Source organism: Cryptomeria japonica, chromosome 3 (genome assembly GCF_030272615.1).
Source record: "Cryptomeria japonica chromosome 3, Sugi_1.0, whole genome shotgun sequence".
In the NCBI taxonomy this organism is placed as follows: domain Eukaryota; kingdom Viridiplantae; phylum Streptophyta; class Pinopsida; order Cupressales; family Cupressaceae; genus Cryptomeria; species Cryptomeria japonica.
In genome coordinates, this window is record NC_081407.1 from 927,504,393 (window position 1) to 927,529,185 (window position 24,793).

The window sequence follows — 24,793 nt, forward strand, 5'->3', positions numbered from 1 at the left end:
GAAGGCATATGCTATGAATCTATAACTGACAATGAAGGTAGATGTATATGAGGTCTAGATGGCAACGTATATGATAATGTAACTAATATGGATGATAATGCAAAAGACTTAGGATGATAATGAGGATGTTATTGGGACTATGCAAAAGATGTAGGATGATAATGAGGACGTAAGTGGGACTATGCAAGAGACATAGGACGATAATGAGGACATAAGTGGGACTATGAAAAGGAAGTAGGATGATAATGAGGATGTAAGTGGGACTATGTGGTGTAGGAGCACCCTTCTAAGGTCTTCCTCTATGTGACTTTTGTTGGAATTTTGCTTCTTTAAGAAGCCATGTAAATGTAATAAGAGCCAAGAGCTCATTGGTCTTGTTTAGGTCCTAGTTTAGGTCCTAGGTTCACAAGTCTAGGTTGAGTTTTCTTGTGGAGTAGAGGGTATGTGTTCCTTTGATGATTTTGGGGTCCTTTTGGCATGGTTGTGTCCATAGGATAGCCCAAGGTAGGCTCAAAAGTCAAGAAAAGCAACATTGTAAAAGTTTCTTAAAAGTTGTAAAAAGTTGCATGACAACTTTTCAAAGTTGTCATGCAACTTTTCCACCAAATAGGTCATAACCTTAGCTTGGAATTGAGAACCCTAACCATGGCACACCAACTGAGGTAGAGACACTATAAACTATTGCAAACCCTAAAATGAGGGGTTGGATGTCAGATTGTACGACCCAAGAGAAAAGACCTTGACTGTGACTGTGTTTTTGTTGCCAGTCGGCACAAGTGGAGCATTAACAGGTTGATAATGGATTGTTTTACAAATTGAATGGTGTTGAGAGTCATGCATTGTGTTTATAATTTCATTTTGAGCACTTAGGTTAGGTTCTTGTGCATTTTTTTGTGTGTTTGTAATTATTTTGTGAAGTTACTCTTTCACTGTCCAGTTTTGGACTGTTTTGTGTAAATGGGTTGACAACTCCTATCCCCATTGTGGAAACACCATGAAACCATGGGGAATAGGAGTGAACACCTTGTATAGTACCTCAGAGGAAGTAGGGCCCCTGAATATGCATGAAAGCTTTTCAAAGACCCACGCCTAGGCGAGACTGGACTGTGCCCGGCTAGGAAGGGTTGAGGTTGCAGAGGTCCATGAGAGCAAGGTAGGACAAGGAAGGAGGCACCCTTTGGAGGAGTTGTAGAGGGGTGTGTGGAGAACCATTGGTGAGAAGGAGGAGATTCCACCAATCTAGATAAGGTGGTAAAGATAGTAAACCATCACTATGACCCAGGCAGGCCTTAAAACCCTCATAAAAACCCTCAAAAACTATAAAATTCACCTAGGGTAGTGTACGGACACTTGGAGGCCCAAAACCAAGAAAATCTTTGAGCCCTTTTCAAATGATTATTAGTCCTTTTGGGAAGTTTCACAAGTTTGTGTATCATTTGCAAGAGGAAGCCCTAAAAGTCCGGAATGGAGGCCTAATTGGGCACATTCCTTGTAGCCCTATTTTGTAGGAAAGAAGCAAAATAGTGAGATCAGTAACAAAATGGAAGGAAAAAATCTCTTGGGGGTACATGAATGGATTGAAAACCATGTCAAAGACCTATCCTATCCTTGCTAAGATCTAAGAAGGGGTAGGAGGAGCTAAACCCTTATTAGCCTATGTGAGGGTTTTTGATCCTTGTGAGTAGGTGTGACCTTAGGAGAAGTATCACAGGTTGTTGGTGGGTGGATTGGGCAAGGTCGGGGGATTCCATAGGCAAGGGAAGTCCTAGAGACCCTAGGGTGTGGCTGGAACACCTAGTGATCCAAGGAGAGGATCAAGGAGCATAGACTAGGCTAGTCTATCCCATACTCATTCCCATCAGATTGGTATTAGAGCCAGGTTAAAGATTTGGTGGACTATGCATGTCTCTATATTCTGGTGAATCAATAGGGGAGAAAATAATGGTCACTAATGTAGAGCTGGCTAGGGAGGTAGAAGAGCAAAAGGAGAAAAATAGACTCCTTAAAGATGCTATGAATGAGATAAGGAACAAGCTGCAAGAAGTGGTTGATCAGAGAGCACAAGAACTCTAGGGTGCAAAAACTAGTGACAGAGGCAAGAAAGCTATTGATCTTGATGACATCATACCTAAACCAGACCCCGTAATCAATGAAGAACCTTTTGTAAAGGCAATTAAGGCTTTGAATAAAAAATCTTTTGAAGGATTGCCACATTTCAGTGGAAGGATGGACATTGACACTATCATGGAATGGATTGAGGGTATGGAAAACCACTTTGAGTGTGAAGGTGTGACATAAGATCAGAAGGTTAAGGTTGCCAAATCAAGACTAAGGGGAGCAACCTTGACATGGTGGAAGTAATTGCAAGAGGAGAGAGTTAGCATGGGAAAGCTACCTATTACAAACTAGAAGGTCATGGTGAGTAAGATCAAGGAGAACTACTTGCCAGAGGATTATGAATTCCAACTTCATAAGAAGAGATAGGGATTGAAGCATAAAGACCTTGATGTGACCTCCTACACAGAGGAGTTTTGAAAGCTTTGTCTTAGATCTAAAGTCCAAGAAGAGGAATCTATCAAGGTGGCTAGGTATCTAAGTGGCCTAAAGTGGAACATCCAAGAGGAGATAAGCCTATGGACTCCTACCACTATCCAAAAGTGTCATTAGTTTCCTGCTAAGGTGGAAGAGAGGAACAAAAGGAAGGGAGACTCCAACAATAGGGGTAGAGGTAGAGGTAGAGATCAAATGAATCATCGAGGTGGTTACCAAAGCAAGGCAAATGAGCAAAGGAATCAAGGAGAGTCCAAGTTGACTGAACATAGTAGTGAAACCAATCTCAAAGGAGGCCATTCTAGAGGAAGAGGTGCACAAGGGGGCCCAAATAGGGGTAGAGGTACCGGTAGGGGTAATTCCTACTTTGCAACCATGAAATGCTACAACTGTGGTCAATTGGGACACCTGGCCTATAGATGCCCTGACAAGCCTACCTCATCAAACAGTGGAAAGAGGGTTGCTTATGCCCATGAAGATACATCAAGCAGAAAAACACCTAAGGTGGACCATATTGAATCAGAGATTGGAGAGAATCTGATGTTCAATAGAGTCTTGATAAGACAACCGGTTAAGGATGAACCTAAGCATAGGAGAGCATTGTTTAGGATGAGATGCAAAATCTTTGGTAAGATTTGCAAGGTGATATTTGATTCAGGGTCAAATGATAACATCATATCAGATGAGGCAGCCAAGAAGTTGAAACTCACAAAGATACTCCAAACTAGCCCTTACAAGGTGACATGGTTGAATCAAGGACAAAGTGTGCTTGTCAATGAACAAACTTGGGTAGAGTTCTCTATTGGAGGATACAAGCACAAGATCAATTGTGATGTGTTACCCATGGATGCTTGTCATCTACTGCTAGGTAGACCCTAGCAATTTGATAGGAAGATGATCTATGATGGAGAGGAGAACTCCATTTCCTTCAAGAAGGACAACAGAACCTATAAGATTCAGTCTCTGACAGAGAGTGATGAGGGAACCTCAAGAACACCTAGTGTCTTACTTAATACTGGTAAAGAGTTCTTACACCTGCTACATGAAGAGGAGACAGTGGGATGTGCCATCTTTATGAAGCCAAAGGAGGAGGAAGATAAGTTGTAGACAGAGGTACCTAAGGAGGTAAAACAAATGTTGCAAAAGTATTAAGATATAGTGAGTGATGGAGCACTTGCAACACTTCCACCAAGAAGGTCTATTAGTAATCAAATAGACTTTGTACTTGGTGCATCCCTACCCAATAAAGCAGTATATAAGCTCACACCCGAACAAAATAAGGAGGTGGCAAGGCAAGTGCAGGAGTTGTTGGATCATGGACTGATCAAGAAGAGCATCAACCCATGTGCATCCCCAGTAGTACTAGCAACAAAGAAGGGAGGCAAGTGGAGACTTTGTACTGATTCAAGGGCAATCAATAGGATCACCACAAGGTACAAAATTTCCTATACCTAGAATAGAGGATTTCATGGACTATTTAGGAGGTGCCATGTATTTTTCTAAGTTGGACCTTAAAAGTGGTTATCATCATATTAGAATTAAGGAGGGTGATGAGTGGAAGACCACTTTTAAGACCATAGAAGGGTTGTATGAATGGCTTGTGATGCCATTTGGACTTACCAATGCCCCAAGCACCTTCATGAGGTTGATGAATAAGGTGTTGAAGGAATTCAAAGGCAGATTTGTGGTGGTGTACTTAGATGACATACTCATCTATAGCAGAACCAAAGAGGAGCACCTAGAACATTTGAGGTTAGTCCTAGAGAGGTTGCATGAAGAGAAGTTGGCAATCAACCTAGAGAAGTGTGACTTTTTGAAGCAAGAGTTAGTCTACTTGGGGTTTGTGGTGTCTAAGGGAACCTTGAAGATGGATCCAAGCAAAGTGGAGGCAATCTTGAATTGGCCTGCCCCTAAAATAGGGACTGAAGTTAGGAGTTTCCATGGTTTAGCCCAATTCTATAGAAAGTTTGTGAGGAACTGTAGTGGTATATGTGCACCAGTACATGACACCATAAAAGGAGGCCTTAAAACTAAGTTCAAATGGACTAAACAAGCTGATAAAGCATTCCAATTATTGAAGCAAAAAGTAGCCACAAAACCCATCCTACTCTTACCTACTTTTGACAAACTATTCACATTGGAGTGTGATGCAAGTGGCATTGCAGTAGGGGGTGTATTGAGTCAAGAGGGAAGGCATGTGGAATTTTTTAGTGAGAAGCATAATGAGGCAAAGAAGAGGTATTTAGCATATGATCTAGAGTTGTATGCACTAGTTCAGTCTCTCAAGAAGTGGAGGCATTACCTACTCCCAAAGGAATTTGTGGTGTTCACAGATAAACAGGCTTTGAGTTACATCAACACTCAAGAGAAGCTTAGCAATAGACATTTGAAGTGGATGGAGTACCTCCAATCCTTTACCTTTACCATCAAGCATAAAAAGGGGCAACTTAACAAGGTGGCAGATGCTTTGAGGTGGAAGTTGTTGACTATCCAAGAACTACAATTGCAGAGCATAGGGATAGAAGGTTTCAAGGATCTCTATGAAGAAGATGAGGACTTCTCTTTAGCCTACAAGGTCTGCAAGGAGTTTGAGAATCATTTTCATGGTGAGTATGTAGATTACACTCTTCAAAATGGTCTCTTGTTCAAAGGCAATCAGTTATGTGTGCCTAGAGGATCCATGAGAGAAAATCTCATACAAGAGAAACACAATGGTAGTCTAAGTGGACACTTTGGAATCAATAAAACTTTGGATCTAGTACAGAGGTACTACTATTGGCCTAAGTTGCCAAGGGATGTGAGAAGGTATGTGGGGCAATGTGGTGTGTGTCAAAGGGTAAAAGGAGGATCAAGTAATGCAGGCCTCTATCAACCATTACTGGTCCCAAATAGGCCTTGGGAGTGTGTGATCATGGAATTTGTGCTAGGACTCCCCAAGACAAAGATAGGTATGGATAGCATCTATGTAGTGGTAGACAAATTTTCTAAGATGAGCCATTTTATTCCATGTAGAACTACTCATGATGCTAGTTATATTGCACATCTCTTCTTTAAGGAGATTGTAAGGATTCATGGACTCCCTATAAGTATTGTTTCAAATAGGGATAGCAAGTTCATGGGCCATTTTTGGCAAACCTTATGGAGAAGACTAGGGACTAATTTGTCATTCATCTCAGCTTACCATCCACAAATTGATAGTCAAACTAAATTCATTAACAGGGTTCTAGGCAACTTGTTGAGGTGTCTAACCAAGTAGTATGGGTAGACTTGGGATCTAGTTATTCCACAAGCTGAGTATGCCTACAATGATAGTGTAAATAGGACCACTAGAAGGAGTCCTTTTGAGGTTGTCTATGGCAGACATCCAAGAGGGGTGTGTGAACTAAGAGAACTTGGTTCCATGGAGATGAAGAGTGGGCAAGCAGAGGACTTCACTCAAACCATCAAGGAAGTCCAAGAACAGGTCAAGAGAGCCATCCTAGAGTCTACTCAAAAACTAAAAGCAAAAGTGGATGAAAGAAGGAGTGAGGTTCAGTTCAAAGTGGGTGACTATGTGATGGTCCATTTAAGAAAAGCTAGAATGCAAAGTGGCAAGCCTACTAAGCTACAAATGAAGAGGGTAGGACCTTGTAAAATTCTATCCAAATATGGTGAGAACACCTACAAGGTGGATCTTCCTTCAGATTTGGCTATATCACTAGTCTTCAATGTTGCTGATTTGATACTATACAAAGGTGAAATAGCAGGGCAAACTGAGAATCAAGCCAAGGTGTTGTAGGAATTGGATGTGAATGCCTTACCTCAAGTGAAGAAACCCATAGTAGAGGAGATCTTGGAGTCAAGGGTGAAGACGTCTACTAGACACCAGGTCTACATGGAACACTTGGTGAAGTGGGCAGGTCAACTTGAGTCTGAAGCCACTTGGATTGAAGAGAGCAGGTTCAAGAAACTTGGTATTGACCTGGCTCTCATCTCTCCCTGAGTTCCTTAATTTTGTGCAGAGGGGGAGTATGGTGCATGAGCACCCTTCTAAGGTATTCCTCTATGTGACTTTTGTTGGAATTTGGCTTCTTTAAGAAGCCATGTAAATGTAATAAGAGCCAAGAGCTCATTGGTCTTGTTTAGGTCCTAGGTTCATAAGTCTAGGTTGATTTTTCTTATGGAGTAGAGGGTATGTGTCCCTTTGATGAGTTTTGGGTCCTTTGGCATGGTTGTATCCATAGGATAGCCCAAGGTAGGCCCAAAAGTCAAGAAAAACAACATTGTAAAAGTTGCTCAAAAGTTGTAAGAAGTTGCATGACAACTTTTCAAAGTTGTCATGCAACTTTTCCACCAAATAGGTCATAACCTTAGCTTGGCATTGGGAACCCTAGCCATGGCACACCAATCAAGGAAGAGACAATATAAACTATTGCAAACCCTAAAATGAGGGGTTGGATGTCAGATTGTATGGCCCAAGAGAAAAGACCTTGACTGTGACTGTGTTTTTGTTGCCAGTGGGCACAAGTGGAGCATTAATAGTTTGATAATGGATCATTTTGCAAACTAAATAGTGTTGAGATTATTGCATTATGTTTATACTTTCATTTTGAGCAGTTAGGCTAGGTTCTTGTGCAGGTTTTTGTGTGTTTGTAATTATCTTGTGAAGTTACTCTTTCACTGTCTAGTTTTGGACTATTTTGTGTAAATGGGTTGACAACTCCTATCCCCATTGTGGAAACACCATGAAACCATGGGGAATAGGAGTGTAGACCTTGTATAGTACCTTAGAGGAAGCATGGCCTCTAAAGATGTAGGAAATCTTTACAAAGACCCACTCCTAGGCGAGACTGGATTGTGCCTGGCTAGGAAGGGTTGAGGTTGCAGAGGTCCATGAGAGAAAGGTAGGACAAGGAAAGAGGCACCCTTTGGAGGAGTTGTAGAGGGGTGTGTGGAGCACCATTGGTGAGAAGGAAGAGCTTCCACCAATCCAGATAAGGTGGTAAAGATAAAAAACCATCACTGTGACCCAGGCAGGCCTTAAAACCCTCATAAAAACCCTCAAAAACCCCAAAATTCACCTAGGGCAATGTACAGACACTTGGAGGCCCAAAACTAGGAAAATATTTGAGCCCTTGCCAAATGATTACCAGTCCTTTTGGGAAGTTTCACAAGTTTGTGCATCATTTGCAAGAGGGATCCCTAAAAGTCCGGAATGGAGGTCTAATTGGGCACATTCCTTGTAGCCCTATTTTGTAGGAAAGAAGCAAAATAACAAGATCAGTAACAAAATGGAAGGCTAAAACCTCTTGGGGGAACATGAATGGATGGAAAACTATGTCAAAGACCTATCCTATCCTTGCTAGGACCTAAGAAGGGGTAGGAGGAGCTAAACCCTTATTAGCCTATGTGAGGGTTTTTGATGCTTGTGAGTAGGTGTGACCTTAGGAGAAGTATCATAGGTTGTTGGTGGGTGGATTGGGCAAAGTCAGGGGATTCCATAGGCAAGGGAAGTCCTAGAGACCCTAGGGTGTGGTTGGAACACCTGGTGATCCAAGGAGAGGATCAAGGAGCATAGACTAGGCTAGTCTATCCCATACCCATTCCCATCACTATTCAAAAGACTATGTAAAAGACTACCTAGGGTCACAAGTATGTAAGGACTTTTGAGTTTTGGTTTCAAAATGGACTTTTTTTCTATAACTTTGCATGTAGGACAATGTTTTGTAGTTTTCCAAATCTGAGAACAATTGCTAGTAGGAATGTATAGCTGATTGACTCAATCTTCATACAATCTTGAAAAATTCAGAGATACGTGGGATAGGGCCTAAAATAGCCCAAGGGACTGACTCAATACTGGTGTAGCACATTGATACATAAAAAATAATGGAATACAATCTTAGGCAGGATAGTGGACACCATTCAGTGAGGCCCTTACGAAATACCGAGACAAAATGAACAGATAGAGAGTCTTGTAGCACTAGCTCCACTCCACAGCACACACTTCTTGGGCATGCCAGTCTCTCTTACCTCGAAGATCTGAGGATCTTATAGCTGAGGGATTCCTATATCATAGTGTAAGGTACATGAAGGGTATCTATTGGGTATGATCTGCACTCCCAGAACCACTGAATGTAGGATTTTTGGCAACTAAATTGGTTCTTAGTATTAGGTTTCAAGGGGTCCTGATCCAATGATAGATTCTTAGAGAAAGCCACTTAAGGCTTTAGTTGAGCTTATCAGTGCAGGGAAGGCCCCCACATACATCGAATTCACTCAACACTCTAGCCACCTGACCAGTATATTTATATAGCGGCTCAAAAAACCCGCTCGAGAGTATGTTGGAAGAGATGATATCCCCAATGCATCCCAATTCAATGTACCTCTATGGGGTGATAAAATCCCCATTCAAAGATACCCCTCACTATGTAGAATAAAAAAAAATCAGATGTCATTGTCACCTTCCTTCTTTCTCCCAAGACCCCGAAGGCGGGTGGAAAGTCAGTTAGTGCAATAGTAGGTCCACCCCAGACACAATAAAAAGTTCTTTACCTTAAGAAAAAGAAAAATGATTTAATCTAATGCAGCCTGATTCATGTTCATTTTATAGCCCAAATTTAGGTGTTAGATACGCATGTGCATGTCTATTTTAAACACCAAATCCAAGTATGGAGGGATATATGTCAATTTTAACCATTTATTGATTTTAAGCATCAAAAACCAAGTGTGAGATACATGCATGTCAATTTTATCCCATGTTCATTTTAAGAACCAATAACGAAGTGTGAGATTATCCACGCATGTCCATTTTAACCCATGTTCATTTTAATCACCAACAACAAAGTGTGAGATTATCCATGCATGTCTGCTTTAACTGCTATTGATTTTAAGCACTAAAGATGAAGTGTGAAGTGTGCATGCAAAAATACTAATCTAATCCTTTTTGTAAGTCCGCCACAAGCTGTAAACAAAAGATTAGTAGTAAAACCAAACTAACAGAAAATAGAAACTCAAAACTTGACATAGGCGAATGCGTAATTTTACCTATGTGATTGTGTGATACTTACAGACCGAATGCGTGAATTTGATAGAGCGAATGCATAAATCTGATAGACTGAATGCGTGATGATATCTGGTCAATTGCATAGCACTAACAAGTTGATTGTGTGACAAAAGATAGACAACAACAACAGTTAAAAACTAAAAAAATAAGAAAACTAAACCCGATCAAGAACCTGCAAAACTAATTATGACGCCCTAGCCAAATCCCTCATCATCCATTCAATATTGATTAGATCATATTTATTTGATAAGAAAGAACTAAGATATTATATCTATCAAAGATTGGTTTCTCTTCCGAATCTTGTATCAATTTTTTTGCCTAGAGAACCTTTTAATAGCGTTTGACTTCTCTCCTTTGTTGTTTCATCCTTCTTGCACCTGAAATCCTGAATTGAAATTTTCTTGCCATAAACTGTATTAATCAAATCATAAAATAAAAAGCAATTTGATCCCAGATTAACCAAATTTAAGACAGAATTAAATAGAATAGATAACAGACGAAAGAAAAAATCAAATAGCAAAGCTTCCTATGAATGCGTGATTCGGAAAGGGTAATTGCACGATCTAGACAGGGAGATTGCGTGACCCTATCAGAACAAATGTGTAACCCCAAAGGGTCAAAAAAATGATGTTGTCTATGCAATTGCATGATGATGAATGCTCGATTACATGATGGAAAAATCTTTTCTGGAAATTCGTGCAACCTGTAAAAAAAATGAAAGATCCGCACAATTTGCAAAAATCACACAGAAAAATAATGAAGGTTAAACTGTTGTTAATTCACGTTGGGTTCACCAAAATGTGTACTTGTAAAATTCATCTTAAAAACAAGTAATCAATTAGAAACAAGGGAAATCACGAATCCCTATCCTAATCAGAATTTAACAAACAATACAATGAAATAACACAATTAAGAAATAGGAAATATAAATCATCAAATCAAATCAAAACTCTCTATTATGTGACTGTGTATTGCTTCCATTTCTCTTCTCCTCTCTGTGGTATGATGGCTCTCATATATTGCGTTGGTAACCTGTAAGTGACACAAAGATTCAAAGTTTGTGATTATTGAAAATGGAGATTGGATGCTCAATTTATAGAAAATTAGAGAAGATTGATTGAAAGGTGGAACAGATTGATCAAGAGGTGGAACTCAGGTGAGCTCACATGAAAATTGATAGTTGAACTGCTGATTGTAGGAGTGGAACTCAATAGATTGAATAGATTAATTGAGTCAACTGATTGAGAAAAAGCTGAATGAAGGAAGAAAAAGAATGATTGGTGGAAATAAATAGGATGACACAAAAAGCTTAATTTAGAAAAAGCTAACTGAAAGATGGAAATAGAGATTGGAGAGATAAATGATTTAAATAATTAATTGATTTAATTAATTAATTTAGCATGTGCTTGCATTTAGATTTAGATTTTTAATTTAATCTTTTCATGAGATTTTAATTCAAATAATTGAATTTATTTATTCAATTTAGTATTTGAATACATTTAGAACTTTTGATTTTCAATTTGGTTTTTAAAATCATGCACATGTAATTGAATTTGGAAGAAATTAGAAGAATATGAAATTAAATGAAATTAGAATTTAGGGATTTGGAAATGGAAGAATTAATTAGTTAATTAAATAATTTAAAGAAACTAAAATTTTTTAGAAATGGAATTTAATTAAATAATAAAGATTATCTAATTTAAAGGATTAAATCATAATTAATTAAATAATAAATATTTAATTAATATTTAGAAGAGGGTTAATGATTGAATGATGATTAGAGATAGAAATTGAATAATTAGTAATTTATTTAAATAATAAATATTTAATCAATATTTAGAAAATGATTAAAATGATTAAATGATGATAGAAAATAGAACAATTAGTAAGATGATGAGGAAATATGAAATTAGAAAAATTTAGAAGAAATAGAAGAATTTAGAAGAATAAGATTAATTTAATTAAATAATTAAAGAATTATTTAGTCAATTAGAGGAATAATTAGTACATGATCAATGAGACATTTTTAGGTGTCTACACTAGGAAGTAAGGCACTATTCATATGGCTACATTTCACTATTCTATCTCCTCATGTTCTTTGATGATGAACCTATGTATATTGATTGTCTTGATGATTGATCTTCTTTATTGCTTATTGTGTATTGAATTTTGATGATTGTTGAATGTCCTTCACACATATGTTTAAGACCATAAATAATTGTGTTCATGCACTTGATATTGTTGTTCTGAAACCTTTTATAGTGTTGCTCTGATATTCATTTTGTTTACTAAACATGAACTCATAAAACTTAGTCTTTTTGAGACCCTCATACTGTATTTTACTCATATGATGGCTCTAAAAATCTATTGAACATTGAATGCAGTTCTATTTATTGTTGTATGTGTTGTTATTGAATGGAAGCTTTTACTATCATTGATTGATAATACATGGGACTTTGGATACAGTTGTGATCTTGTTTGGTAGTTGATTAGTGTCACCCTGTAAGTAGTGACATGCATGTTGAGCTCAACACCTTCAGGAGCCAATTTTAACCCACATACATTATGGATATGAAATGAAAACCTATAACTGCACATGAAACAAACAAGTTTGATAAAAACTTGGTTCTTGTTGATATCTCACAACATCTTTTTTGCACTGTTTGTCTTCTATTTCTGAATCCGATATAGCAGTGTAGGCACACTGGGAGTAGAATTGTGTATGCAAGAGTGAAATGAATGACCCGAAGCTCTAAAAAAACAATTTATCTCTTTGTTTGAGGTCATCTCATGGAGTGGATAGAGAGGTTCTCTAATCAACAAGTTTGATCAGAGGACTCCTTCAAAACTCATCAACCTATCCAGGAAATGATGGGTTCTTTCTTTCCCTTCTTCCTACATTCTTTTGTTTCTTTTGTGTTTACTCTTCTATGATTAGTCAGATCATTTCTTGGCTATTCCCATGTCTTGTGTGGGATCACATGTACAGTTGCTCTTTATGAATAAAAATGTGTTTTATGCAAATGTTTCATTTATGTATATCTCTTTGATTCAAACAGATGCATTTTTTTGAAAATAAGATATTTGTATGGCATACATTTTTTATTCAATAAAGATAGCAAACTTGGAAAAAGTGTGTTTACCTTTTATTTGCAATGAATAAGACCTATATAGGTAACCAAATTTAGGTGTGATAAAAATTTGGTAACAATAGCCAACATCAATAAATATTCAATACAAGAAAAGACATTAGTATATGTAAAATGCAACTCTAAAGAAGAGGTAATCTTCAAAAAATGAGAGAGAAAGAAAGAAAGATCACAAATTCCCCTAAGGAGGGATTATTCATAAGAGACATACCATTTCATGTAAGAAAAGATATCAACACATGAAAAATGAAACCCCTAAAGGTAATAGTGATACTTTAGATAGAAAGAGAGAGAAGGGACAATGCTATCCTTTCCTACCCAAACAAGAGGACAAGGATAAATGAGAATAAAGGATCACACATTCCCTTAGGAGAGATTAAAAATAAGAGACGTACTATTTCAAACAAAGAGTAAGTCCTAACCAAGGAACACACATGCATTCTCATGAAGGATAACTCTATGCAAGAAAGGACATAATGTTATAAAGAATGCAATCCATGAAGAAAATGGTGAAACTTTAAAAGATAAGATAGAGAAAAAGAGAATCATGTTGCTACCTCAAGATGTATTGATACTGAAAAAGAATCACCTCTAAGCTAACTACTTGTGTCATAAGGTGAGGAGAAACATGAGGGTGAAAGGAGTGCTAAAGCACTACCTTTTCACCAAGAAATAGAGCAAGTGATAGTTCTAATACTTAATATAAGTATAGATCCAATAGCCAACAAGATGAGAGGGGGCGGTGAATCATACAAACTTAATCATCCATAAAAACATTAGATTCAACCTCGGTAACATATATATTAGTCATATAACCAAAAACTATCAAGCATGCAAACTCAAAAGCATATGAACAATATAAACCTCATAACACCAGATTTAACGTGGAAACCCAAATAGGGAAAAACCACTATGGGATTTTGGACCCACTAAGAAATATACTCTTCTAGAGTATGCTCGGTTGAAAGAAAATCCTGTTAAAGATTACAAACACATTGCTAGATGTGACCCGGTTAAGGGATTTCCCTCAGATCTATTAGGATCTTCACTTTGTTAGAAGTAACCTTGTCAAAGGATTTCAAAAACTCAATCAGAATGTCACCTTGCTAGAGGATTTACATATAAGACTGTTAAGTCCACTCGGTTAAGAGATTTTCAGTCACTTTCACAAAATAACAGTAATAAAAATTTATCTGCAACTTCACATCTAAAATGCTAAAGCAGATTCCTATTTGTTCAATACAATCAATTCATAGGACTTATCTTGTCCCTCTGCTGGGCTCTAAACTCTGTTATTCTAACAGGTCTTCAAGCTTTTGTGCTCGGTAATCACTATGTAGCATCCCTGTGCATACACTTGCCCATATGCATTGTTTATCAACAGTTTCCTATTTATAAACAATCTTCTAACCACTTAATCTCATTGATCAGATTTCCCATGATCAATCATAGCAATCAGATCTTCAATCTTGTCTAGGTTCAATGTATTCTTCGATCTGAAAATGTTTTACCCCACCTTGGAACTTGTGTTAGGGTATTGCAGTTCAATCTAAGCTGTAGATCTTCCTACCGATCTTTCTTTACCATAGATTCTTTAACAATCTTCATACACGGCTTACCAATTATTTAATTCACTCCAGCTCATTAGCTTCCTTCATTAAATATCACATGTAAACATTTAATGCATTTTTTTATAGTTCGGTTGTAACTCGGTGAATACTAAACTTCACTTGGTAGACATTCTGCCTTCGTTAACCGATAGCGATAACCTTAGGGTTTACCGACTAGGTTCCTTAGGGTTTACCGACTAGGTTCTTTTCTTGGTAACATAGTGTAGTATTAACCTTAACATTCTACAACATATGTATGATGTTAAAACAATCTAAAACATCATGATCTCATCATTGTCTGACTCGGTAGTAGTTTCCCATTGAATAACTTATCCCCTTATTCATCATATTATTTCCTGTGTCTTTTACCGACTACTTTATAATCTTCATATCATACTTCTCAAGATATGGCAACATCATACTGAATTAGAAAACCAATTTCTTGATATCAATGACAACATAATAATATCAAGATAGTAAAACATCTTTAATCAGTTATGTCCATAATCATCAACAACCTTCTCAATATCCTTATTGAAATGTCAACAATCTTTCATTGTCTGTTATAATGTAATATTGCTAACAATCTCCCCCTTTGGCATTGATGGCAAAACCTATTGATTTGACCTTTAAAAGATTCGGATTGCTGTGATTCTGAAATGCTTGAAATGCTCTCCCCATACATTAGACTTCTCCTATTTTCTCAGTCTTTATTTCAATTTGTAGTCTTCTCTCAGTCTTCTCCCATATATTAGTCTTCTCAAGTCTTCTCCCCCTTTGATAACAATGCCAAAAAGAAAAGAACTAAAACATGATTTCTTTCTGTGAGAAGTTATTTCCTACTATTGTGTATCAACTGAGTCTCAGTTAGAGCATTTGTCTTCAATTCCTGTTTCTTGTAACATTCTCTGTATTATTAATTCCAATACACTTTTAGAAAGCATTCTAAAGTGTATAACTCCAGCATTAACTCCCCAAAAGATATTCAATAGAGTCATCGGATTGATGCTTTCACCGAACTCGGTCAGTGAGTAGAAGATAGGGGTAGGACCCCTAACTTACTTCTGAGATATTCAAAAGTGTCCTTTGGTAGTGGCTTGGTGAAGATATCTGCTATTTTCTCCTTTGTGCTAACATATTCTAACACCACTTTCTTCTCTTGAGCTTCTTCTCTAGATAATGATATTTGATAGATATGTGCTTTGTCTTAGAGTGCATAACAGAATTCTTTGAAATATTAATGACACTACTATTGTCACAGAATATAGTTACTGGCTTGGTAACTTTCTCATTTATACCTTCCAACAGTTGTTTGATCCATGCAATATTGGTGCAATTTAGTGCTGCAGCAACATATTTAGCTTCGACTATTGACTAAGAAACACATCCTTGTTTCTTGCTAAGCCAACTCACTAGTCTTTCTCCTAAGAAGAAAGCTCCTCCACTTGTGCTTTTCCTATCATCAATGTTGCCTGCCCAATCAGCATCAGTATAAAATTTTAAATCAAAATCATTTCCTTTCTAATATACTAAGCCATAATCTTCGGTGCCTTTCAAGTATCTGAAAATTCTTTTGATTGTCGTCATGTGTGCTTCCTTAGGATCTGTAGAAAATCTTGCAACAATACCTACTGCATGTGCTATATCTAGCTTGTTGTGAACAACATATTGCAACTTTCCAATCATAGATTGGTAAAGTGTCTATCAACAGATGTAGATTCATCATTCTTTGATAGTTTACAGTTGGTAGTCATAGGAGTACTTACTGGTTTTGAATCATCCATTCCAAATTACTTCAAGATTCCCTTTATGTACTTGGATTGAGTAATGAAAATCTCATTTTTCATTTGCAGTATCTGTAAACCTATAAAATACTTTATCTCATTGATTAATGACATCTTAAATTCTTTGCTCATTTCATTTCCAAAGTTCTTGCATAAAGAGCCATTTCCACAAAATATAATATCATCAACAAATATGGCTGAGATTAGTATTCCATTTTCATCATTCTTCATGTACATGTTGATGTTCTCACTTGTCCTTATAAAACCAATCTTAACCAAATAAGAGTGCAATCTCTCATACCATGCTCTAGGTGCTTGTTTCAAACCATATAAAGCTTTGTTCAATTTACATACCTGATCTTTATTATTGTTTTCAACAAATCCTTCAGGTTGTTCAATGAAAACTTCTTCTTCTAATATTCCATTCAGAAATGCAGATTTGACATCCATTTGATATACCTTGAAGTTCTTGAAATCAACATATGCCAACAATGTTCTTACTCCTTCAAGTCTAGCAAAAGGTGCAAAAGTCTCACCATAATCAATTCCTTCTTCTTGGGCATAACCTTTGCAAACTAATCTTGCTTTATTCTGAATGACCTTCCCTTTTTCATTTAACTTATTTCTGAAGATCCACTTTGTATCGATTACATTTTTGTCCTTTGGTCTTGGGACCAGTGTCCATGTGTCATTCTTCTTGATTTGATCAATCTCTTCTATCATAGCATTTATCCAATCTTCACTGTTAAATGCCTCTTTCACTATTCTCAGTTCAAATTCAGATATCAAACATGTTATGTCTCAGTTTGTTCCTTGTCATCACTAGATCATCCTTATCTCCTATAATCTGACTTGGTGCATGATGTATTCTGACATACTTGGCTAATATAGGCTCGGTAGGCTCTGTATGATCTTCTTCATCACTCGGTAACTAGATATTTTCTTCATTTTCTTCAACAATTTTCTCGGTAGGACTTCTCGGTTACACATAGACAAATCCATCATAGTCTTCTAGTTCTTTGGAATTTCCTTCATCATTTCTTTCTACAAATTCATCAATTTTCACATTTGCACTTTCTACTATTTTGTTAGATGATTTGATTAGACATTTAAATGCTTTGTTTCTAGAAGAATATCCTAGAAATGCTCCTTCTTCACTTTTCTGATCAAACTTGCCATTTCTATCATCTTTATGAACATAGCATTTACTTCCAAAGATTTTAAAATAACTTACATTAGGTTTCTTGCCATACCAGATTTCATAAGGTGTCTTCAAAGTACCTTTCTTCAATTGAACTCGGTTCAAGGTGTAAACAAATGTGCTTATTGCTTCTCTCCAAAATGTTTGTGGAACTTTCTTTTCAATCATCAGTGTTCTAGCACAATCCACAATAGATCTATTTCTTCTTTCAGCTATTCCATTCTGTTGTGGAGTTCTCGGTGTAGAGACTTGTCTTTTTATACCATGATCATTGCAAAATAGGTTAAACTCATCAAAAGTAAACTCTCCTCCTCTATCTAATCTAAGACATTTTAGTTGTCTTCCTATTTCATTTTCAACTCTAGCCTTGTACCATTTAAACACTTGAAAAGCTTCTGATTTTTCTTTTAAAAACATTACTAACATCATCCTTGAATAATCATCCACAAATAATATGAAATATTTATCACCATAATAACTATGAACTTTCATAGGACCACAAAGATTAGTGTGCACAAAATCTAGAATTCCCTTAGAAGTGTATGACTTACTTGTAAAGCTTGATCTTTTCATCTTACCCATTTGGCATCCTCGGCACATAGCATTCTCAAGTTTTTCAAGACTTGGTAGACCTCTTACTCGGTGCTTCTTACTTATTTTGATCAGATTATCAAAATTAAGATGACAAAACCTTTTATGCCATAACCAGGTATCATCAATCTTTGCATACAAACACTTATTGTGAGTTGAGTCAAGGTGAAATGTATTACCTTTTTTTTGTGTCTCAGTAGCAGCTAACTTTCCATTTTTGTCATGAACTTTGACAATTCCTTTCTGAAATTCTATTCGATAACCTGTGTTGTTTAGCTGTGCTACACTCAACAAATTGTATTTCAAACCTTCAACCCAACAAACATCATTGCATCTTGCATTATCAGGAAGTGTTATGGATCCTTTACCTCTTATCGGACATGGTTCATCATTACCAAATCTAACATAGCCTCCATCATAATCTTCTAACATAACAGACTTGTGTTTATCTCCTGTCATATGATGTGACCATCCACTATCTATAATCCAAGAATCATTAGTGTTTATGTGACATATTAGGGATTTTTCTTCATACCTTTCTTCATCTGATCCATCCTTGATAGCCACATAAACAACTTCCTCTGTATAAGTCTCATCTGATTTATCATCGTCAGATTCCTCATCAGCTATTAAGCATGTCTTTCTATCTCTTCTTTTGAAGTCTCGGTGTCCTATGTAATGATTATCTTTCTATCTATCATCTTAGCAATCTCTCTTTTCAGTAAAATTTTTGTCAGGACAGTTAGAAGCCATATGTCCAATCTTATCACAATTGAAACATTTCAAAGGTAGTTTTCCTTTATACTTACCTTTGCCTCTCGATAACCTTTTGGCCAATAGTGTTTCAAACTCTTCTTGCTTTCTAATTTCTTCATACAGTTTGTGTACTTCTTCCATGTTCTTCTGAAATCTTTCACTTGCTCCACTGTGATCTCCTTTAGAGTACTTATACTTTCTTTCATTGTAATCATTAGATTCATTCAGATGAAAAGAACTAAATGCAGATTCAATTTTATTTACCGAAGATCCACTATTATCAAAATTACTTAACTCAAATGCATGTAGCTTACCAATAGTAGCATCCAAAGAAACTGGCATATTGGGTACAAACCTCAATTCATTGATTGTAGAGACTCAGATTGCATAGGCAGGTAGAAGGGTTCTTAACAACTTACTTGTTACATCCTTTAGTCTTGTACTGTACTGGATTATGTTCTTACCTTCATTCATCCTTATAGATTCAAGTTGTCATTTTAGACTATCTACTTTTTCTCTTTGAACATGTTCATCTCCTCCATAGAGAGATATGAGCTTAGTCCACATTTCCTTTGCATCATTGCAGCCTTCTAGATCATTAAACTCTAAATCGGTCAATGTAGATGTTATTTCAATCATTGCTTGAATGTGTTCTTATTTTGCCTTTATCTCTTCCATTGTCAATGGATAGGTGCTCAGTGTGATGAAATCATTCTCCAGATAATAGACAACATATTCTCCAACTCCTGATAGATGTAGCTTCATCCTTTTCTACCATGTAGAGAAACTTGACTCGTCCAGCTTTGGTCCATCCCTCTTAGAAATCTTTGGATCTTTAACTCAAGTGCCTTTAAACTTTCCTTTCGAAGTCCAAAGCTCTGATACCAATTGATAGTTCTGATACTTAATATAATTATAGATCTAATAGCCAACAAGATGAGAGGGGGGGGGGGTGAATCATACAAACTTAATCATCCATAAAAACATTAGATTCAACCTCGGTAGCATATATATCAGTCATATAACCAAAAACTGTCAAACATGCAAACTCAAAAGCATATGAACAATATAAACCTCATAACACCAGATTTAAAGTGGAAACCCAAATAGGGAAAAACCTCTATGGGATTTCAGACCCACTAAGAAATATACTCTTCTAGAGTATGCTCGGTTAAAAGCAAATCCTGCTAAAGATTACAAACACATTGCTAGATGTGACCCGGTTAAAGGATTTCCCTCAGATCTGTTAGGATCTTCACTTTGTTAGAAGTGACCTCGTCAAAGGATTTCAAACACTCAATTAGAATGTCACCTTGCTAGACAATTTACATATAAGACTGTTAAGTCCACTCAGTTAAGAGATTTTCTGTCACTTTCACAAAATAACAGTAATAAAAATCTATCTGCAACTTCACATCTAAAATGCTAAAGTAGATTCCTATTTGTTCAATACAATAAATTCATAGGACTTATCTTGTCCCTCTGCTAGGCTCTAAACTCTGTTATTCTAATAGGTCTTCAAGCTTCTGTGCTCGATAATCACTATGTAGCATCCCTGTGCATACACTTGCCTGCATGCATTGTTTATCAACAGTTTCCTATTTATAAACAATCTTCTAACTACTTAATCTCATTGATCACATTTCCCATGATCAATCATAGACATCAGATCTTCAATCTTGTCTAGGTTCAATGTATTCTTCGATCTGAAAACATTTTACCCTACCTTGGAACTTGCATATTTACCTTGGAACTTGTGTTAGGGTATTGCGGTTCAATCTGAGTTGTAGATCTTCCTGCTGATCTTTCTTTACCATATATTCTTTAACAAGCTTCATACACGGCTTACCAATCATTTAATTCACTCTAGATCATCAGCTTCCTTCATTAAATATCACATGTAAACATTTAGTGCATTTTTTTGTAGCTCGGTTGTAACTCGGTGAATACTAAACTTCACTCGGTAGACATTCTGCCTTCATTAACCGATAGCGATAACCTTAGGGTTTACCGACTAGGTCTTTGCTCGGTAACATAGTGTAGTATTAACCTTAACATTCTACAACATGTGTATGATGTTAAAACAATCTAAAACATCATGATCTCATCATTGTCTGACTTGGTAGTAGTTGCCCATTGAATAACTTATCCACTTATTCATCATATTCTTTCCTGTTTCTTTTACCGACTACTGTATGATCTTGTTATCATACTTCTCAAGATATGGCAACATCATACTGAATTAGAAAATCAATTTCTTGACATCAATGACAAAATAATAATATCAAGATAGTATAACATCTTTAATCAGTTATGTCCATAATCATCAACAACCTTCTCAATATCCTTATTGAAATGTCAACAATCTTTCATTGTCTGTTATAATGTAATATTGCCAACATCAAGATCTATTGAAAGACATGTATGAGAAATATCGTATTGTTCTCAAACAAATTCCTTAAATGCTTTACACTTTCTAAGAGAATAAAAATGACCATAATGAAAAAGACAATATCCAATTCCTTCTTTATGCTTAGTGCTAAACTTTACAAAAGGAAAAACAACATTATTTTCATACTTCAATTTTCAAAAGATTGTAATTGCTAATTGTTCTTGATCATCAAAAGATATGTTGGCATTTTGCACTCTAATGAGAATAGTTGATGTTGTCATTAATGGCAACCAACTAGCAACCAATCAGCAATAGGGTCATACACATGCACCAACATCACAGACATCATACACTGGCAGGCACCGGCACCAACAACCACTTCCATCGACATCCAAATTACACCGGAAATGAAAAATACCGGCACTCAGGCTGACATGGGAAAAAGTTTTGTTTATATAAATTATATTGTAAATGTCATTAATTATTTGTAAGCCGACATGGTGTATTGTAATAGACTCATATATGTATGAGATCTTATAGATCATTTTAGTAAGGTAATGGATAGGAATGAATAAAATGGAATTGTAGGGAAGAAGGACAGAATATTATTGTTGGACAATGAAAGGTTTTTTGTTAAGGTATCTGACTGAGCTTAAACCGGTACTGAACCAGGCATTAGAGATGCTATTTTTGAGCAGTACATTGTATTGGATTTAATTATCCATATTGTAGTCAGTAAGACTCTTTTGAGCAGTGTGCTCCAGGCAGTTGACCTTCCTGCATGTGCAGGCCCCTATTGTAAGCAATATTTATTCATATTGGCCAGTGAGTAAATATTGTGGGTCATAAATCCCACCAAGGGTTTCCCCATTAAAATATTATGTGTTATGGTGTGAATTTATGGTGTCTCTATTATTTCTCTTTACTTCACTATTTCTTTTTTACCGGTACATTGTTTTGGGTTGCAAAGATATAAATAAGTTTAAAGATTCTACTAACTGATTAGACATTGATTCACCCCCCTCTCAATGTCTTTGGGTCTATCATTGAATCTAACAATTGGTATTAGAGCCTAGTCCTCTATTTTCAAAAGCCTAACAACTTGAGGAAGATTCTGAAATTGGTACTAATGGAGAATTTAAGAAAATAGTTGGAAGGAGCTCTTGAAGATTTTGATGTAGAAAAACTAAAGAACATCAAACTTGAAGATGATCTGAGGACTACTAAGGAATTGATTAAAGGACTTCAGGAAAACCTGGTTATAGCATAAAACAAGAGGAAATAACTTCATGAGCAAATGCAGAAACATGAATATGAGAAATGAAATGCAATATATGACTATGAGACTATGTAAGGTTATTGAAGACAGAAAGAAGAATGAAGAAGATTTGAATAGAAGACTTAATGATGGAGGTAATGAAAATCTGAGACTTGTGAGACAAGTTGGAATTCTTGAAAATGAGTTGATCACTGCAAATGAACACAAAGACAAATTCAAGAAAAGTTCAGAAAGACTTGATGACATGTTGAAAAAACAAAAACCTAATGGAGATACAATTGGACTTGGATTTGAACATGGAGAAAGTTCTGGGACTACAAACAATCAAGATCACAGTAAACTGGCAAGACAACCTAATGCTTATAAATTTAATGGGAAATGTTTCAATTGCAATAAATTTGGTCATAGAGAAAATCAATGCAGATTTAGAAATAATTAGAATACAAACTTACCCATCGGTCAATGTTCCAAATGCAATAAAGTTGGTCACAATTTAGAAAATTGCAGAATGAATATGAAATTCTATGTTTGTGGTATATTTGGACATTTATCTAATCAATGCAGAACACAAACTGGTCAAGGTTATGGAAAAGCTATTCACAGGAATAATGTAACTTGTTATGCATGTAACAAGATTGGGCATATTGCAAAATTTTGTAGAAGCAAGACTATACCGATGAACAATAAAGGATCTAATGAGAAGGGAAAAGAAAAGGTAAATGAAATAAAGAAATAATTTTCAAAACAATGGATTAAGAAGGGAGATCATAAAGTCGATGAATCTATCTCTGTGCCGGTTGAATAGAGTAACCCTCCACTAGTAGGAGATTCTTCATCTAACTAAGAAAAAAATCCTTAGGGGGTATGGAAAAAAGTTGAAAATCATGCATTCTACCCTTAGTTGATGGTAAGAAGACACATTTCTTCTTTACCAACAGATGTGTTAAGATTTCACTTAACCAAAAAATATTTAATATGGTAGTTAGAAAACATTTTTAGCTATAAATCACTAGAAAACCCTCAGTTTCATCTACCGAGCTTTCAAGCATTCAGAGAGTGCAAAATTGAGAAAGGGCATTCTAAAGGCGTGTTGTGAAGTGTTTTTCAGGTATCCAAGGATTTCAAGAAAGAGGTATTTATCTTTCAAAATGGCATCTTCATCTTCTATACCTGAGTTTATTGCAAACCCTATTGTGGTAGAAAATGTTAAGCGCCCTGAAATTGCCAAGAAAGAAGATTCTATCAGATCTTTTTTGAAAATTCCGAGGGGAGTCACTTTTGCCGAAGACAATAGAATCTACATTCACTACAACATAGAAAATCTAGAAACCAATGATTTGGAGAACATGTACAGTGGTGTCATTACTGATGAACAAGGTTTAATTAAACTAGAGCATAAGATAGTTTAAGACTTAGGATTCATTGAGATACTGAACATACCTAAATTTCCTAAGGAGGTAGTCTGTCTAGTTCTGAGTAGAGTTCATGGAGAGTTCATGTGGCTTGACTCTATTTTTTAAATCTCTAAGGAAGCAATCAAGGCAGTTACTGGTTTACCCTCAACTGGTAGTAGGCCTGACAAAGCTAAGAAGCTACCTAACAAAGGAGTTATAGAGTTAACCGGAGCTACATCTAACAATAGATCTCTTAGGGTTAATGACATTACTGATGCTAATGTGAGATATGTGAGTATGGTACTTAGATACAGAGTAACTCATGCAAACAGATTGAATTTAGTTTCTAGCTTATGTATTCATAGTGCATATGAGATGGTAAAGAACAATACTAAGATTGACATTTGTGAATGGCTTAAAGATGAATTAATAGACAACCTAGAAAAGATTAAGGGTGACAAGAAAGAAACATTTCGTTTTGGCAACCTACTTGTGTGTCTAATGCTTTACTTCACCAAAGATATACCCGACATTGGTCATAAGGACTTTGGATATGACATCCCGGTAGGAAAACAAATCAAGGAAGCTATCACCAGTATGGACTCTAACAAAGACAACATTATTAGAGATTACTTCAAAAACTTTCAGACTAAGATGAGAGCTAGAGAAAGGTTACCCCAGAGCATAGTAGATAAGTATGACAAGCAAATCTGCTTTGTAATCAAATGTGATGAGACATGGATGGAAGCAATTATCTCTAGAACTATTTGGGTTACTGAAATGGGTTATGAAGTTGAATTACCCATTCTTGAAACATATGCTAAAACACTACTTGATGCACCTAAAGAACCATATGAAGAAATTTTTGGTAATGTTGAGACCATTGAGAGTGTTGTTTCGATGCAAAAGCAGAGAAAAAGGAGAGAAAATTTTATCAAAGATGCATCCAAGATGGCAAAGGAGGTTAAAGAAAATGTAATGAACTTGAGTGGCATATCTTCCAGTGAACTGGAAGGATTGAAACCGGAAGCTCATGTTCACCAGT